Here is a 19,266-nt window from a genome sequence, read left to right on the forward strand (position 1 = left end):
TTTCTTTCTTTCTTTCTTTCTCTCTCTCTCTCTCTTTCTTTCTTTCTTTCTTTTTTTTCTTTCTTTCTTTTGTCGCTGGCATTTTCAACTTTTCCTGGGGTTTCCGCCCACTGTCTCTGACCCGAAAGTGCCCCAGACGGTTACAGAGGACGCTGGGTTACGTGGCTTGCAAAACCTGTGGACAAGCAGGAGGGTGTGGAAGGGCCAAACCACGGAAGTTAGTTTTATTGATTTATGTAAAATAGCACTCCGATTCTTTTTGCGCGGCCTGAAATGCATGTGACCAGAGAAGTAATTAACAAAACAACGTCAGTTTCTGAAAACTGAGAATATCACTTAGATGATAAGGCGCAGCAACGTGGTGAATCTGTACAAACCTCGGAAAAAACCACCACATGACTCTATGGGACCTTCCAGGTTTCTCATGAGCCTTCCCAGCTACTAACCTCTTCTTAGGGGTACTGCTGTTTTGACTTCATTCCCAGCGCTCGCTTTCACCCGGAGGGCTCATTTTCGTTGCATATAAAACGGAACATGCCGGGAAGACAGGCAGGGAGAGCTGCTGCTTTATGCTCTGTGCTTGCGATTGCAAAACCCCGCATTTAACCAATCCGAAGAAATGAGCGAAAAAGCCTCCCTCGCCTCCCCTTGCTTACTCAACGGTCCTGGTTGAAAAAAAAATCTTCACCTCTTGGGATTCCCAGTGTCCCGTTAGTTGTTTTGTTTACACATAATTAGGTACATAATGGAGAAAGAAACTAGAAGTTAAGGCGTTCCTTCAGGCTGCCCTGTAAAGTATGAAGTGAAATTCAAAGCAACCTCATGTTTATTTTCATCTTAATTTAGCAGTTAAAATGTTTTTTTTGGTTAATGTCCAATCACCTTTGGTAAATCACGCTGTTAACTCCGTTAGCACATCCACAAGGCAAGCAAAATGCCACAGAAATCACATGACTTTCTATGCTTTTTATGTCTGTCAGGATGCGAGCTCAGTATTGAACATAGGTGTGTGTACACATATGCATATAGACATTTGTTCAACATATACATATGCATGTATGCATATATATTCAACTAAATATTAACAAATTAATACTTACTTAAACCAGAAGCTACTTAAAACAGTTAACAGGGTATATATAGCCTGTTAATTTTTTGGTGAATTCATCTTTCCAAACATCTCGTACTGTATACACACACACTCTCTCTCTCTCTCTCTCTCTCTATATATATATATATATATATATATATATATATGTACATATAAATGGGTTAGTACTAATATGGTTTTTACTATGTGCCAGGCACTTAAAACTGTCAAATCATTTAGTCTTTTAACAACAATATGGCATAATTACTATTGATATCCCCATTTTACAGATAAGCAAACTGAGGTAGAGTTTCAGTAAATTGCCCAAACTGGCACCAGAGACTGAACTCTTAGCCACTAAACTATACTGCCTATATATGTTCCTAAGATAAAACTGGCTATATTGACTATAAAATGTACTGATTATGTCTAGAGAGTTTTGAAACAGGATGATAATAGAAAACAGCATCCGGGCATCTCAAACATATAATCCTAGTGCTTTGGGAGGCTTAGACAGGTGGATCATTTGAGCTCAGGAGTTCAAGACCAGCCTGGGCAATATGGTGAAACACCATCTCTACTAAAAATAGAAAAATTAGCCAGGCATGGTGCTGCACACCTGTAGTCTCAGCTACCTGGGGCACTAAGGCAGGAGGATGGCCTGAGCCCAGGAAGTCGAGGCTGCAGTGAATTGAGGTGCTGCCACTACACTTCAGCCTGGGTTACAAAGTGAGCCCCTATTTAAAGAAAAAGAAAAGGAAAATAGGATTAATGAGTATGTTGAGGCAACATGCTTAAACCAGAACATATCCTTGGGTGCTTTAGGAGTGTGAATGCTAGAGTAACATTGCTTGGGTTTAAATCTTGGTTCCATCACTGTGTGACCTTGGGCAAATTACTTAATTTATCTGAGCCACCCTGTTCTCAACTTTAACATGGAAGCCTTAAATGTCATACCAACCACAGAGGGAATTTATGAGAATTAAGAAGAATAATCTTAACATGTAATAAGTACACAAAATGTTATTTTTTTGAAAACACTTTATCACAGATACTTTCCCACAATCTTAAGTTTAGATCAAGACCAATCATTTAAAATGAATGCCTAGTATTATTTACTTAAATCATGATGCAGTAACTCAGTCCTCCAACAATGGAATTTATGTTGTTTCCATGTTTTTTTACAATTATTCTTTATTTTTATTTTTTTGAGACAGGGTCCCACTCTGTCGCCTAGGCTGGAGTGCAATGGCATGATCTTAGCTCACTGCAACCTCCGTCTCTGGGTTCAAGCAATTCTCCTGCTTCAGCCTTCCAAGTAGCTGGGATTATAGGCACATGCTACCACATCCGGCTAATTTTTGTATTTTGGTACAGATGGGGTTTCTGCATGTTGGCCAGGCTGGTCTGGAACTCCTGACCTCAAGTGATCCACCCACTTCAGCCACCCAAAGTGCTGGGATTACAGGTGTGAGTCACCACACCCGGCCTATTACTCTTTTTTTTTTTAACTTAACACTAGTCTTGAAGATCTTTCAAAGTGAGTTCCTATAGATCTACCTCATTCCTTTTAACGGCCTGTAGTATTTCATGAATTAGATGTAACTGACAGGAAATTAGTTTATTTCCAACTTTTCAATCCCATTCATTCATCCAGCAGGTATCTGTTCAGCAGCCACTATGTCCCAGGCAGTGATCTAGCTACTGAGGACACAAGAGTGAATGACAAAGTTCTCACTCATGAAATTTTCACTTTAGTTGGGAGAAACATGATGCAACGAAAATCTTCATATATGTATTGTGTGTATATGTGGGAGTATTTCTGTAGGATAGATTTCTAATGCTGAAATTGCTGAGTAAAGGGGGATAATTATGCATATTTTAAATTTTGATTTTTCCAAATTCCAGGTATTCCAAATGCCCTCCAAAATAGTTGTGCCATTTTACTCCCCCATCATCAGTCTATCAGAGGGGATGATTTCCCACAATCTCTTCATTGCTGAATATTTTCCACTATTTTACTTAACAGTAAAAGAGCATCTAATTGTTCCCAAAGTATAAGTGAGTCTGAGCAACTTGTTTATGTTTATTTGTCATTTATTTTTTTGTGTGATTTTCCTGTCCAGATACTTGATACTTTCTATTGAGCTGCTTATTTATTTCTTCTATGGGAGCTTTTTATATATTTTAGATAACATGGGGGTGCCTGCACACACACACACACACACACACACACACACACACACACACTCACCCTTACAACCACATCCCTGAACTCTTGACCTTGTGAACATGTCTTACTGGCAGCACCCTGGACTTGATAATTGCCTTAAGACTATTTCTTATTTTGATGTTCTTTGAAAGACTAGGAATGACTGCTTTATTTTCAAACCCAACAAATCCTCACATGGAAATGTTTGCTCTTCATTCTGCTTTTAAAAAATAAAGAATTCTTTTCTCTCTTTCTTTCTGTACCTTATCAGAAACAGTTAAAAGAAATGAGTAGGGCCAGGCAGTGCAGTGTCACTCACACCTGTAATCCCAGCCCTTTGGGAGGCTGAGGCAGGCAGATCACTTAAGGTCAGGAGTACAAGACCAGATTGGCCAACAGGTTGAAACCCTGTCTCTACTAAAAATACAAAATTAGCCGGGTGTTGTGGCATACGCCTATAACACCAGCTATTCTAAAGGCTGAGGTGGGAGAATTGCTTGAATTTGGGAGGAAGAGGTTGCAGTGAGCTGAGCTTGCACCACGGCTCTCCAGCCTGGGCAAGAGAGTGAGACTGCGTCTCAAAAAACAAAACAAAACAAAACGAAACAGAAGTAAGAGTTGGCACTTTCAACATTCCGCCTGGAAATCTCCTTACCAAACCTACACGTTCATTAAGTATATTTTCTACTCTCTCTATTGCGACAGGTGGCAGTGTTGCCAAACTTTCTACCAGGACATAATACGGGCTGCCTTTCTTCTCATTGCTAACAACGATTTCCCCCAAGTCCATCTTGCCTGCACTAGCAGCTTCCTTTATACCTCTCCTCTCCTGCCTGCCACACAGTTCTAGTACTAATGCCACAGTATAGTCGTAAGGGTCTCCAGGGAAACAAAATTTACATAACATAATGTAAATATATTAATAGAAAGAGATTTTGAGAAATTGGCTTACATCATTGTGGAGGCTGGCAAGCCCCAAATCTCTGGACAGGCCAGCAGCCTGGAGACTCAGGGAAGAGTTGATGTTGCAGCTGGAGTTCGAAGGCAGTCACTGGCAGAATTCCCTTTTACTCCTGGGGCCTCCGTCTTTCTCTTAAGGCCTTCAACTGATTGGATGAGGCCCACCACATTAGGGTAATGTGTTTCACACCAAGTCTCCTGATTTAAAATCTAAAAAACACCTTCACACCACAACCAGGTGTGTTTGACCAAATACCTGGGTACCATGGCCTAGGCCAATTGACACATAAAATTAATCGTCACATACGTATTTTAAGGTTTTGTTACGCAGCACCTCGCTTCGCTTCTTGGTATCGCTTTCTGTTTTGTTATCAATTGCTGTGTAATAAAAAAACACCCTAAAATTAATGACTTAAAACAACAATCATTTATTGTCTGTCATGATTCTGTGGTTTGACTGGGATCAGCTGAGTGGCCTGCTTCACTTGTCAGCTGGGGGTGCAGGCATCTGCACAACTGTCTTGGCAGGAATGTCCAAAATGTCCCACTTACATGATGGCACCTGGGCTCAGCTGGGCTGGCCAGGCCTCCCTTCCTCTCTGTGCTGCCACAGGGCCTCTCTCTATCCATGTGGCCTCTCCACATGGTCTTTCCCTTGCTTAGTTGAATTTCTTCAAGGTGCTTAAACTTTCAAAAGTGGAGCCTGGCAGGCCCTCTAAAAGCTTCAGATCCACAACTTGGCACAGCTTCCCTTCCATGGATTCCATAGATTAAAACAATCACCAGACCAGCCCAGATTCAAAAGAAGGAGAAACAAATTCCAACCCTTTGTGGAGGAAATAACAAAAATTTTGCAGACAGCTTTTACCCTTCACATTTGGATGTGGTAGCATTTCTGTTTTCATTTTCTTCTGGTCTTTTGTCCTTCTGTTACATTTAGTGCTCTATTTTATTACCTTTTATCAATTAGCATTTAAGATGATAATAATCTAATACATGCCTCCTGGAATGCCTTCTTGAGCCTAGGGACTTTTGTTTAGAGATATATCTTGAGGATCTAGAATAGTGCCTGAAATATAATAGGCATTACACACTCAGTTGAATTAAATGAATGGTATCTAAGCCAGGGTATTAAAGATACCTAAACATAAACGAAGCCATAATAAATAAACCTCCCCAGTGAACTATTTAATACGATTACTCCCCAAACCCTCACTTTCTGTCTTGAGCATAGAAACTGTTAATTTTTCCTTTGTGTAATAGCTTCTGAGTATTTCTTTAGAGTTGTAGCACTTTATCTTCCTCACTGTCCCTTTTCCTTGGTTGTCATTTTCAAAAATTCTCTCACCCTCACAAAACTCTCTTTCTGCCAGTTTTTTAGTTAGGTAGGAGAGTACTGAAGCTTGTTCTTCGCATTACCAAGCTGGTTATTTGAGTTGAACCAGGGGCATTACATGCAGAATATTCCTGAATAGATTACCCCGGTTCTGCTCTCTCAAGGGCCACGCACAGGAGCTACCTTCTGACCAAGATGGCCCTGGGTACATGAGACCTAGAAGACACATGGTCAAGACTCAACAAAGCATATGGCGACTGCCAGCCCTGACAGCATCTCGGTACTGTGGGAGGGAGCCCAGTGTCTGAGTGATAGTCAGGACCCAGGTGATGTTAGGGATGGGGAGGGGCCTGCAGGAGGAAATGGAGAGCCAGCCCCTACGGGAAACTGAGCCTGTAGGAAGATATCCAGAGAGTGTAAGTTTGGTTCCACCAATCTCCTCGCCTTGGTGAAAACCAGCCCTCTCCATGGATGTTGGTGATTGCAGGTATTGATGACAGTGGCAGACTGCCGGTGGTCTAGGCAGGCAGTCAGGGATGGGAGCAGGCATTTCTGAGAACTCCCCTTATCCCTGCCCCAAGACAAGCTGGGGGCTCCGTGGGGAGGGACTATTTTATTCACTTCTGCATCTCCAGTTGTCTAACACATTGTTCATCACCTTATAATCTCTTAGTAGAAGCTTGCTAAAATGAGCTGCCTTGAGTCCACATCATGCTGGTTGAACATAAATAGAAATAGTGGGAGACTTAGAGAAAATCCTTCATCTGTCTTACCTTGTCTTCTAATGATCACTTCTGTGCTCACAATGACTACATTTTCATGTTCATGTGAATTTCTTTTTTTTTAATTTTCTTCCTCTTCAAAATTTCTGGCAGGATTTCTCAGAAGTCAATTCTCCATTTTTACTTCCCCATGTCTCTCATTTTAATGACCATAGGATTTTCTTAGTGTCTACTCAGCAAAACTTGTTAATACAAAGTGTGCAAAAGAGCAAATTTATGCAAACACTTAGCAAAGACTTAACTGTCTGCCTAGTGCTAGAGTGAGGCATGGGAAATTCACAAATGAAGAAACACAAGCATTGATTTCCAGGATCCTGCGGTGGGAGGTGCAGGGAGGACCAACCTGGGAACAGAGCAATGCAGCACCACATGATCTGTAATGACAAAGAAGCCTGTACGCAGCCAAGAGGTTACTGAGAAAGGAGCCATTGCTTCTGTGCTGTTAGCCCTGTGCTAGATTCTGCAGGGAGGTAAGAGATGTACCCCTATCAAACAAGAAAGACTATGTGAATTGCTGAATATGTTAGCGGAGTGCCAGCACGATGCCACGGAGATACAGAAGCGTACCATGTGGTGGGGCAGAGTCAGGAAGCACTTCATGAAAGAAATAGCATTTCAGGTCTTCCTTTAAAGGTAGAATTTCAAGAAGAGGGCACTCTGAAGAGTGTGTACTACCCTGTTGAGAGAATCCTGGGGGTCAGATAAGATGCTACTGCCAGGGAAGATCAGTCAATTGATTGACCAAACCCTTACACGTTTAGGGATCTTGGGGAGGATTTTGTTGATGAGAGGGTATGGACTTCATCTTGGCCTGTGCTTACCTGGACCTTCTCAGCACACAAGAGAGTATGAGGGTGACCATTTTGCACAAGAGAGAATTCCAGCATGCTTTCCCCCTGGAGTGTTGGAATGACCACCTGCTCAACAACAGTGTGCCTGGTGAGACCGTGAGATTCTTTAGAGCACTGGAAAGCATCATGCTCACCTGTGTCTTCCCAATGCTTAGTGTTATGGTTGAAGGCTTCCTTTAGTCCTACCTTTTGTTCTAAGAATCTTAGGTGCACCTGAGACAGGTTGAATGTGGAAGGGACAGTGAAACAAGCCTCCAGGGTGTGGAGCCTGGGTGCTGCTGTGGTTACAAATGAGGAAGTGAGACCATAGGGCGGAGTTACCTATGGAAGGAAGGGTGGAGTGGAGTATTTATGCAAATTAGCTGATTGTAGAGGGCTTGGGGTGCTACCAGGATAGCAGGGAAAATGTAGCCAAGGAATAGAATCTTCTGGAAGCAAAGGCTATTTGGAAGCCTCCAGAGTGGATGAAAAGGCCGAGTGGGAGACAACAGAGATATCAGGAGAGGGAGAAGAAGAGACCTATTTCTGTGCCTTTTGGCCTTGTGTTTTGCTTCAGACACCGTTACGGGAATGTCAGTGAAGCCCACTGCTCAAGACACACACTCGCTCTTGTTCTGGTGCCATAATTAATAGGTGCAGGAAGTGGTGGTATTTAGCCTGCAGAAAGTTTCTTTTTTTTTTTTTTAATCACAGTGAACACTCATGGCTTCTGCACTTCCTCCTTTCCTCTTTGTCTTTGAACATTTGAAAAACAGCTGGTGAATGTCAGTTTAGATATTTTGGAGAGAAAAAAGTTGAGAATCAATGTTTTCAGGTTTCCTGCAATGTACTGGAAACTACGTAGTTGGTTCTTTGTAAACTTTCTCCGAATTCTGTCAGGAAAGTCTCAGGATCCACATCTTAGGGTTGGAGAAATGGACCCTGAGAGAGATTAAGTAATTTGGTGATATGCTATAGTCAGGCTGGCTATGTAATTTATGGAGCCTAGAGCAGAATGAAAATGTGGGGCTCATTTTTCAAAAAGCAGGAAACAGCTTTTCCTTTCTTCCCGGGTCTCTCCCTCCACCTGCCATGGTGGTGTTTGGGTGCTGTTTAATGTTGAGCCCCCTTGGCACTTGCAGGGACAGGGTTTCTGCTCCTTTTCCTGTAGACCTCAAAGGTGAGTTCTGAGGCTGCAGGGTCACTGGCTGCTTTTCAGGGAGCCACAACGCCTAGTCTTTGTACTTCAGAAAGATTATGAATCTCTGCAGGTAAAGCAGCAGAATGCCATGTCCTCTCCTGGTTGCCAGGACATGTTCTTTGTGGTTTGATCTCACCTCTTTAACAATCACTTCTTAGAGCTGGGTCAGGAAGTAGGCAGCATGCACCTGGCACTCCTAATACTGTGCCCATGGAGGGCATTGCTGATTGTTGAGAGCGTGTTGGATGAGCCTGGTTCAGCCCAGAGTCTTTCACCCAGCGCACCATGGAGACGCTACCGGTTGGTTAGAGTTGTTCTGAGAGACAACATTTCCTTGCGATTCTGCATTAGAATCACGTTGTTTGTCAGCATAAACAGGGAGACCTAAAACATTCTCCGCCCCCAGGAAGATCCCATCATCACTCCCTGCATTCTCTGTTCAGTCCCGGGACCTTATGTTCAAAAAATGACTGATGCATGAGTTCAGGTCCCCAAACAGAGGGGTGGCAGGATGAGGAGCCAGATGAAGAGGGTCAAGGGTCTGGGGCTGCTTGGCTTGGACAAATCTGATGGGAGGTGGGGTGCATCCAAGTGTCCTCTGCTGATGAAGAATAGCCTTGTTGCAAGTGGGTAGGTGTGTGCTGTGTAAACACACATTGAATCAGAGCCTCAAATAGTAAATAGGCAAGAATAACAGCTGAATTTGCCCAGCTTATCACAATTTAAAATCATTTTTCAAAAAGGTAAGAGCGTGGCTTTCATAGCATACAGAATCAACACACATCAAAGATTTATTTACTCATTTATAAAGGAATCAGTAATATAATAAACTAAGGTCAAAGAACATTTTGAGGCACTGAGTAGATATAAAACCGATTAATGTTTCTCAGGGCAATAAAAAGCCTTAAACTTTGGGGATTTCTTTTTTGTAAGACAGAAATTATTTGTATGCTTAACAGAAAAGATCTCCAAGCTACCATCCAGCTTCGTGAAGTTTGAGTTATTAATCAATGGTAAATAGAAAAGACAAACAAAATATATGTTTTACCAGATAATTAAATAATTTTTGGTAAACCTGGCAAACAGTGCCACGGTGTGACTCTGAGAAGACATGCTGCCCATGTTTTTGCCTTATTTTCACATTTTAGGTATTCTTGTAGCATATTAATATGCTGATGGCTTAATGGATCAGTGGGTTATCATTGGAATGAAATTGCAGGCTTTACAAGGAGAGGAAAAGGGACTTGGGCCAGCACGCTCACCCTCCTCACCGTGTGATGCCCTGCCCTGCCTCAAGACTCTGCAGAGTTCTGATAAGCAAGAAGGCTGTCATCAGATGTACCCCATAAATCTTGGACTTCTTAGCATCCATAACTGTAAGGAATCAATTCATTTTTAGAATAAATTACCCAGTTTCAGGTATTCTGCTATAAGCAACAGAAAGTGACTAAAACAGAAGGCTTTATTGGAAGGTGACATTTTAGCAAAGACCTAAGGAAAGAGGGAGAGCAAAACATAGAAATATCTGAGGAGAGTATCCTAGGTAAAAGGAATGATATGTGCAAAGGCCTTGAAAAGCAGCAATCAGCCAGTGTGTTTGGAACTTTCTCTTATGGAAAATTTCAAAGATATGTAAAACTAGGATGAATAAGACAATTAACCCCTACTTACCCATTACCTGAGTTCAACAGCTATCAACATTCTGCTGTTCTTATTTCACCTATTTCCCACTTAAAAAAAAAAAGGTGTACTTTAAAGCAAGTTCCAGGCTTTATATAATTTTGTCTGTAAATCTTTTAGTCTGTATCTCTAAATCTTTCAGTCTGCAAATCTTTCAGTCTGTATCTCTAAAAAGAACATTAAAAAACATAACAATCATGCCGTCATCCTACCTGACACAACTGAGTAATTTTCATACCATCCAATATTGACCATATGTTTAATTTTCCATGATTTTCTTTAAAATGTAGTTCAATAATTGATTTGTTCTAATCAAGATTTGCAGATTGTTTTAAAAAGATATGTATCTTAAATTTCTTTTAATTTACAACCATTTCCCTCCTCCCTTTAAGAATGCATATTAATTTATTCAACAGACTGGGCAATTCATCTTCTAGAAATTCCCACCTTCTGGGTTTGGCCAATTACATCCCTTTATTATCTGTCGACTGAGAGCTTGGACAATCAGAATTACTTGAACTAGCTGTTACACCCCCTCTTTCTGAAACGTTTTCTTTCCTTGAGTCTGTATACACTGTTGACTTCCAAATTTATGTCTCCAGCCCAGACCTCTCTCCAGTAGTGCTGCTTAACTTACTATTGTGTTTTTATAACTTTCTGATCTTTTTAGTATCAAATGCTAGAAAATATATCCATTTTTGAGAAACAGACAAATTATGAGCTCACATTGATAATTTCACTTCAAAGTAAAGGGCACAAAGTTTTTATTTAACATTTTAATTTTATGCTTATTTCTCTTTTACACTGAAAATCTTAGTTCCCAATGACATTAATATAATTATGTATTTGCTTCCCATATATATGTTGTACATAATTGTTTTATATATACATGTGTGTGTGTATATATACATATATAATTGCTAATGAAATGTCTACTGATTATATCAGTTTTCTCTATGGTTCTTTTGATCTTTGGGGTACAGGATTTATCCCACTAGCGATATGTAGTCGAAATACTATGTACCAGTTTCTGATGCCTTAATCAAAGAATCTCTCTGGCTGCTGCATTGAGAATAGATGGTAGCAGGTCGAGGACATCAGCCTGGAAGCCATTTGTAAGCTCTTTAGTAATTCGGATAAGAGATGATTTTGGCTTGGATAGTAATGGATGATGTCGAAAAGTGGGTGGATTCTGGACACATTTTGAAAGTAGATCCCATGTGATTTGCTATGGGCTTATATATGGAATGTGAGAAAAAAGAAGAAACAACAATGCTTCCAAAATTTCGGGGCAGAGGTACTGAAAAAATGAATTTCCTTTTATCAGAGAGAGAAAGACTGTGGTGAAGCAAGTAAGGAAGGAAGCAGCAGCTCGGCTTTGCACATTCAATAACCCTCCCTTATCTAGGGTTTCACTTTCTGCACTTTCACTTATCCATGGCCAGTCATGGTCTGAAAATATTAAATAGAATGTTCCAGAAATAAACAACTCATGAGTTTTAAATTGAGCACTCTTCTGAGTAGCATGATGAAACCTCATGATGTCCTGCTCTCTTCTGCCCTGGATGTGAATCATCCCTTTGTCCAGCATATTCATGCTGCATATTTTACCTGCCTGTTACTTGCCTAAGCAAGTACGTGGCTACTTGCTTAGTAGCCATCTCAGTTATCAGATTGAAAAAGCAGTACATATACAAAGGGTTTAGTACTATCTGCAGTTTCAGGCATCACTGGGGGACTTGGAACATAACCCTGGCAGGTAAGAGAGACTACTGTTTTAGTGGAGATGTTGACCAGAAGACTGGTTCATATGAGTATGGGGTTCCTGGAGAGAAGTCTGGGCTGGAGATACAAATTTGGAAGTCAGCAGTCTATACAGACCCAAGGGAAGAAAACATTTCAGAAAGAGTGGGTATAATTAGCTAGTTCAAGTGATTCTGATAAGCAAAGTAAGGCGAAGACTGGAAATTGACCAGTGGATTGGTGACTTGACAAGGTCAGTTTGGGAGAAGTGGTATTGATGAAAGCCTATGTGAAACAAATTCAAGAAAAAAACAAATGAGAAGAGAGAGGAATTAGAGACTGTTGCACATAAACAATTCTTGCAAGGGGTTTTGCTGGCCAGGAAAACAGAAACAGAAATGAAGTAGGGGCTGGATGTTTTCCAAAATGTAAAACTTAGTTTTCATAGAAAAAAAGTTTTTCTTTTTCTACTTATTCAATTTTGTGCACAATTTAATTAAATTATTTAAGTAAAAGCAACAAACAGGAACATGTTTATAAATAGAAAAATAAAGTAGATAGAAACAAAAATTCTTGGGTGTGCAAAAGAGTAGTTTATTAGCTGTGTAGAAGACAGAAAACTTGCTTTTATAGAGGGAATGAATAGTGTTGATTTAATATAGTGAGTCAATTAAATAGTGAGTCAGTTAAATAGATATCAGTTGAATTTTTTGAGGCATTAAGTGCTTTTAGAATTGTCTAGGCATTATTCTTGCCATTAAAGGAAACTCTTAGAAATAGATCAGGTCAGGCCAGACGCCTGTAATCTCAGCACTTTGGGAGGCCAAGGTGGGTGGATCACCTAAGGTCAGGAGTTCAAGACCAGCCTGACTAACATGCTAAAACCCCATCTTTGCTAAAAAATACAAAAATTAGCTGGGTGTGGTAGGCACCTGTAATCCCAGCTACTTGGAAGGCTGAGGCAGGAGAATCGCTTGAACCTGGGAGATGGAGGTTGCAGTGAGCCGAGATCATGCCATTGCACTCCAGCCTGGGTGACAGAGAAAGACTCCATCTCAAAAAAAAGCAGAAGAAGAAATAGGTCAGGTCAGAAAACCACAAAGACAGTTTTCTGAAATAAGGGGGTGGTGAAAAATATGTATGTAAGATGCTGAGAAAAAAACAAGAAACTTAACAGTAGGTGAAAACCTACTGTTTTGTGTGTGTGTGTGTGTGTGTGTGTTTCACAGAAAGGGGCTGAAAGGGGAGGAATGGTAATAGTCACGGAGTTGTATACTTGATCTTAATAGGGAGTAGGAGATTATCTTTTTTCAGCAAAATATTACCAGTAAATGTCTATTCTGGAAAAAGAGGATGATAAGAATCTTGTTTTTAAAGACCAAAAATGGTGAAAACTGAGGTCAGAAATGTAAAGAGTAAATGTAGCAAGAGGCTAACATTCTTTTTTCCTCTAATAACTCTTCTTTTTTTTAATTATAAAAGTAAAACATGCCCATTATAGAACATTTAGATAAATACAAAAATATAGAAAAGAATGTAAAATCACTTAAGCCCCAAAGTAGAATTCTAAATAGTGGAGAAAACCACAGTTTAAAAAAATTAACAAGGAGATCCACAAAAGGAAGATATATACCTGCTTAAATGAACAGCCTCAGCATAAGTATTCTTATAGATACAATTAAGTTTTTTTCTATTATATGATATTTTTAAAAATTGCTAAGCTCAATTGTGTGCTTCCTGTTAGAATGCATCAAACATGGTGCGTCCACATTGTAGACAGTTATTCTACATTTTTGGTCTTTGGATATTTTGAAGCAATTAGCCAAGTTTGATCTGAAGAGACATTATCAATTTCCCAGGGCGTATATTTTCCTGGCCATGATCCATATTTGCCTTGATATTGTCCAAATGTTCATTTTCTCTTATGACTATGAAGCAAATATTTTAAAGTTTTTTGTGAATTTGGCACTTCATAGATGAAATACTGTGAAATTCATAATAAAATTGCTTCATTGATTATCTTGGTTCCTAGGAGAGATAGTTTATGAGTAAAATTGTCTGTAGCAGTGTCTAAGTTAGCAGTAATTAGATCTCCATGGGAATTCTTCAAGGGCAAAGAAGGACTGAAAACACCTTGTTGAAACTGAGAGGGATTTAAAACCACATACACACACACACACAGAGCCATTTAAGATTTAGTTCTTCACGTTTTGGGGACCTGCTTTTATGTGTTAATACTTCTATATAACATTTTTTTCGAAGGTACTTGTGAACCCCAGGATCTGAACATATCAATTTACCTGTGAAAACTGTAAACTTTGTATTCCCCAGGTTTGGCTTTCTTCATTTTTCCTACTTGACAGAACTTCAATATCTTTTCCTCCTTCAATATCATCATATCCTCCTTCAGTATTTCTCAGTCAATCTCCTCCCAATTTTTTCTTTTTAAAATTGAAAATGTTAAATTATAAGCATTTTAAACACACTGAAAAGCTCATGGAATAGAAGTACAAATACCCATTTGCCCACCACATAGAGTTAATAGACAATAAAAATTTGCCATATTTGTGTTAAATATTGCATATTGTTTCTAGTTTTAAAAGAAATAACATGTTACAAATAAAATCAAAATACCCCTTCCTCCAATTTCCTTTTCTCCTGTCTCAGAGGCAAATACTGCTTCTTGTTTTTCTCATATCTTTTTATAAATATTCTCTGTATATATACACATATAACCATATATTTTTTCCACACATAGTATCTATTCTGTGTCTTTTTTTTAAATTGCATTTTAGGTTTTGGGGTACATTTGAAAAACATTCAAGATGGTTGCATAGGCACACACATGGCAGTGTGATTTGCTGCCTTCCTCTCCTTCACCTATATCTGGCATTTCTCCCCATGATATCTCTCCCCAACTCCCCACACCCCCGTCCCTCCCCCATTTCCCCCCAACAGACCCCAGTGTGTAGTACTTCCCTCCCTGTGTCCATGTGTTCTCATTGTTCAACACCCGCCTATGAGTGATAACATGTGGTGTTTGATTTTCTGCTCTTGTGTCAGTTTGCTGAGAATGATGGTTTCCAGGTTCATCCATGTCCCTACAAAGGATATGAACTCATCGTTTTTTATGGCTGCATAATATTCCATGGTTATATATGTGCCACATTTTCCCTGTCCAGTCTATCATCGATGGGCATTTGTGTTGGTTCCAGGTCTTTGCTATTGTAAACAGTGCTGCAATGAACATTCGTGTGCATGTATCCTTATAGTAGAACGATTTATAATCCTTTGGATATATACCTAATAATGGGATTGCTGGGTCAAATGGAATTTCTATTTCTATGTTCTTAAGGAATCGCCACACTGTCTTCCACAATGGTTGAACTAATTTACACTCCCACCAACAGTGTAAAAGTGTTCCTATTTCTCCATATCCTCTCCAGCATCTGTTGTCTCTAGATTTTTTAATGATCGCCATTCGAACTGGCGTGAGATGGTATCTCAATGTAGTTTTGATTTGCATTTCTCTGATGACCAGTGATGATGAGCATTTTTTCATGTTTGTTGGCCTCATGTATGTCTTCTTTTGTAAAGTGTCTGTTCATATCCTTCATCCACTTTTGATTGGGCTTGTTTGTTTTTTTCTTGTAAATCTGTTTTAGTTCTTTGTAAATTCTGGATATCAGCCCTTTGTTGGATGGGTAGACTGCAAAAATTTTTTCACATTCTGTTGGTTGCCGATTCACTCTAATGACTGTTTCTTTTGCCGTGCAGAAGCTGTGGAGTTTGATTAGGTCACATTTTTCTATTTTGGCTTTTGCTGCCAATGCTTTTGGTGTTTTGGTCATGAAGTCCTTGCCTGTGTCTATGTCCTGAATGGTTTTGCCTAGATTTTCTTCTAAGGTTTTTATAGTGTTAGGCCTTATGATTAAGTCTTTAATCCATCTGGAGTTAATTTTAGTGTAAGGTGTCAGGAAGGAATCCAGTTTCTGCTTTCTGCACATGGCTAGCCAGTTTTCCCAACACCATTTATTAAACAGGGAATTCTTTCCCCGTTGCTTGTTTTTGTCAAGTTTGTCAAAGATCGGATGGTTGTAGATATGTTGTGTTGCCTCTGAGATTTCTGTTCTGTTCCATTGGTCTATGTCTCTGTTTTGGTACCAGTACCATGCTGTTTTGATTACTGTAGCCTTGTAGTATAGTTTGAAGTCTGGTAGTGTGATGCCTCCCGCTTTGTTCTTTTTGCCTAAAATTGACTAGGCTATGCGGGCTCTCTTTGGGTTCCATATGAAGTTTAAGATGTTTTTTTCCAGTTCTTTGAAGAAGGTCATTGGTAGCTTGATGGAGATAGCATTGAATCTGTAAATTACTTTGGACAGTTTGGCCATTTTCACGATATTGATTCTTCCTAACTATGAACATGGAATATTTCTCCCTCTCTTTGTGTCCTCTCTTATTTCGTTGAACAGTGGTTTGTAGTTCTCCTTGAAGAGGTCCTTTACGTTCCTTGTTAGTTGTATTCCTAGGTATTTTATTCTCTTTGTAGCAATTGTAAATGGCAGTTTATTCTTGATTTGGCTCTCTTTAAGTCTGTTATTGGCATATAGGAATGCTTGTGATTTTTACACATTGATTTGTGTCCTGAGACTTTGCTGAAGTTGCTTATCAGTTTCAGGAGATTTTTGGGCTGAAACAATGGGGTCTTGTAGATATACAATCATGTCATCTGCAAATAGAGACAATTTGACTTCCTCCTTTCCTATTTGAATACCCTTTATTTCTTTTTCTTGCCTGATTGCTCTGGCTAGAACTTTCAGTACTATGTTGAATAGAAGTGGTGAGAGAGAGCATCCTTGTATAGTGCCAGATTTCAAAGGGAGTGCTTCCAGGTTTTGCCCATTCGGTATGATATTGGCTGTTGGTTTGTCATAAATAGCTTTTATTATTTTGAGATATGTTCTGTCAATACCTAGTTTATTGAGGGTTTGTAGCATAAAAGGCTGTTGAATTTTGTCAAAGGCCTTCTCTGCATTAATTGAGATAATCATGTGGTTTTTGTCTTTGGTTCTGTTTATGTGGTGAATTACATTTATAGACTTGCATATGTTGAACCAGCCTTGCATCCTTGGGATGAAGCCTACTTGATCATGGTGGATAAGCTTTTTGATGTGCTGTTGCAATCAGCTTGCCTGTATTTTATTCAAGATTTTTGCATCTATGTTCATCATGGATTTTGATCTGAAGTTTTCTTTTTTTGTTGCGTCTCTGGTGGGTTTTGGTATCAGGATGATGTTGGTCTCTTATGTTTTGGAAGTATTCCCTTTTTGGATTATTTGGAATAGTTTCAGGAGGAATAGTACCAGTTCCTCTTTGTATGTCTAGTAGAATTTGGCTGTGAACCCATCTGGACCTGGGCTTTTTTTTGGGTGGTAGGCTCTTAATTGCTGCCCTATCTTCAGCCCTTGTTATTGGTCTATTCAGGGTTTTGGCTTCTTCCTGGTTTAGGCTTGGGAGGAGGCAAGTGTCCAGGAATTTATCCATTTCTTCCAGGTTTACTAGTTTATGTGCATAGAGTTATTTGTAATACTCTCTGATGATGGTTTGAATTTCTGTGGAATCTGTGGTGATATCCCCTTTATCGTTTTTTATTGCATCTATTTGGTTATTCTCTCTTTTCTTTTTTATTAATCTGGCTAGTGGTCTGTCTATTTTGTTGATCTTTTCGAAAAACCAGCTCCTGGATTTATTGATTTTTTGAAGTGTTTTTTGTGTCTCTATCTCCTTCAGTTCTGCTCTGATCTTAGTTATTTCTTGTCTTCTGCTAGGTTTTGAGTTTTTTTGATCTTGCTCCTCTAGCTTTTTCAATTTTGATGATAGGGTGTCAATTTTTGATCTCTCCTTGCTTCTCATATGGGCACTTATTGTTATATATTTTCCTCTAGAGATTGCTTTAAATGTGTCCCAGAGATTCTGGTACATTGCGTCTTCATTTTCGTTTGTTTCGAAGAACATCTTTATTTCTGCCTTCGTTTCATTGTTTATTCAGTCAACACTCAAGAGCCAGTTGTTCAGTTTCCATGAAGCTGTGCGGTTCTGAGTTAGTTTCTGAATTCTGAGTTCTAACTTGATTGCACTGTGGTCTGAGAGACTGTTTGTTATGATTTCCATTCTTTTGCATTTGCTGAGGAGTGATTTGCTTCCAATTACGTGGTCAATTTTAGAATAGGTGTGATGTGGTGCTAAGAAGAATGTATATTCTGTGGATTTGGGGTGGAGAGTTCTGTAAATGTCTATTAGGTTTGCTTGTTCCAGGTCTGAGTTCAAGTCCTGGATGTCCTTGTTAATTTTCTGTCTGGTTGATCTGTCTAATATTGACAATGGGGTGTTAAAGTCTCCCACTATTATTGTGTGGGAGTCTAATTCTCTTTGTAAGTCATGAAGAACCTGCCTTATGTATCTGGGTGCTCCTGTATTTGGTGCATATATATTTAGGATCATTAGCTTTTCTCATTGCATTGATACTTTTACCATTATATAATGTCCTTCTTTGTCTCTTTTGATCTTTGTTGCTTTAAAGTCTATTTTATCTGAGATGAGAATTGCAACTCCTGCATTTGTTTTGCTCTCCATTTGCTTGGTAAATCTTCCTCCATCCCTTTATTTTGAGCCTTTGTGTATCCTTGCATGTGAGATGGGTTTCCTGGATACAGCACACCGATGGGTTTTGGCTTTTTATCCAATTTGCCAGTCTGTGTCTTTTGATTGGGACATTTAGTCCATTTACATTTAGGGTTAATATCGTTATGTGTGAATTTGATACTGCCATTTTGATGCTAGCTGGCTGTTTTGCCTGTTAATGATGCATATTCTTGATTGTGTTGATGCTCTTTACCATTTGGTGTGTTTTTGGAGTGGCTGGTACTGGTTGTTCCTTTATATGTGTAGAGCCTCTTTCAGGAGCTCTTGTAAATCAGGCCTGGTGGTGATGAAGTTTTCGAGTACTTGCTTGTTCACAAAGGATTTTATTTTTCCTTCACTTATAAAGCTTAGCTTGTCTGGATATGTGATTTTGGTTTGAAAGCTCTTTTCTTGAAGGATGTTGAATATTGGCCCCCACTCTCTTCTGGCTTGTAGGGTTTCTGCTGAGAGACCTGCTGTGAGTCTGATGGTCTTCCCTTTGTGGGTAACCCGACCTTTCTCTCTGGCTGTCCTTAGCATTTTCTCCTTCATTTCAACCCTGGTGAATCTGAAGATTATGTGCCTTGGGTTTGCTCTTCTTGAGGAATATCTTTGTGGTGTTCTCTGTATTTCCTGGACTTGAATATTGGCCTGCCTTGCTAGGTTGGGGAAGTTTTCCTGGTTAATATCCTGAAGAGTATTTTCCAGCTTGGATTCATTCTCTTCATCACATTCAGGTACACCTATCAAA

The 19,266-nt window shown here is 39.6% G+C and overlaps 1 protein-coding gene across 1 annotated transcript in view; it reads left to right on the forward strand.

The window, feature by feature from the left end:
- CD38 (CD38 molecule) overlaps positions 1–19,266 on the forward strand; it is an 83,322-nt gene that overhangs the window by 1,180 nt on the left and 62,876 nt on the right. The gene's annotated exons all lie outside the window — the stretch shown is intronic.

This window comes from Cebus imitator, unplaced genomic scaffold, assembly GCF_001604975.1.
Source record: "Cebus imitator isolate Cc_AM_T3 unplaced genomic scaffold, Cebus_imitator-1.0 Scaffold249, whole genome shotgun sequence".
Classification (NCBI taxonomy): Eukaryota; Metazoa; Chordata; class Mammalia; order Primates; family Cebidae; genus Cebus; species Cebus imitator.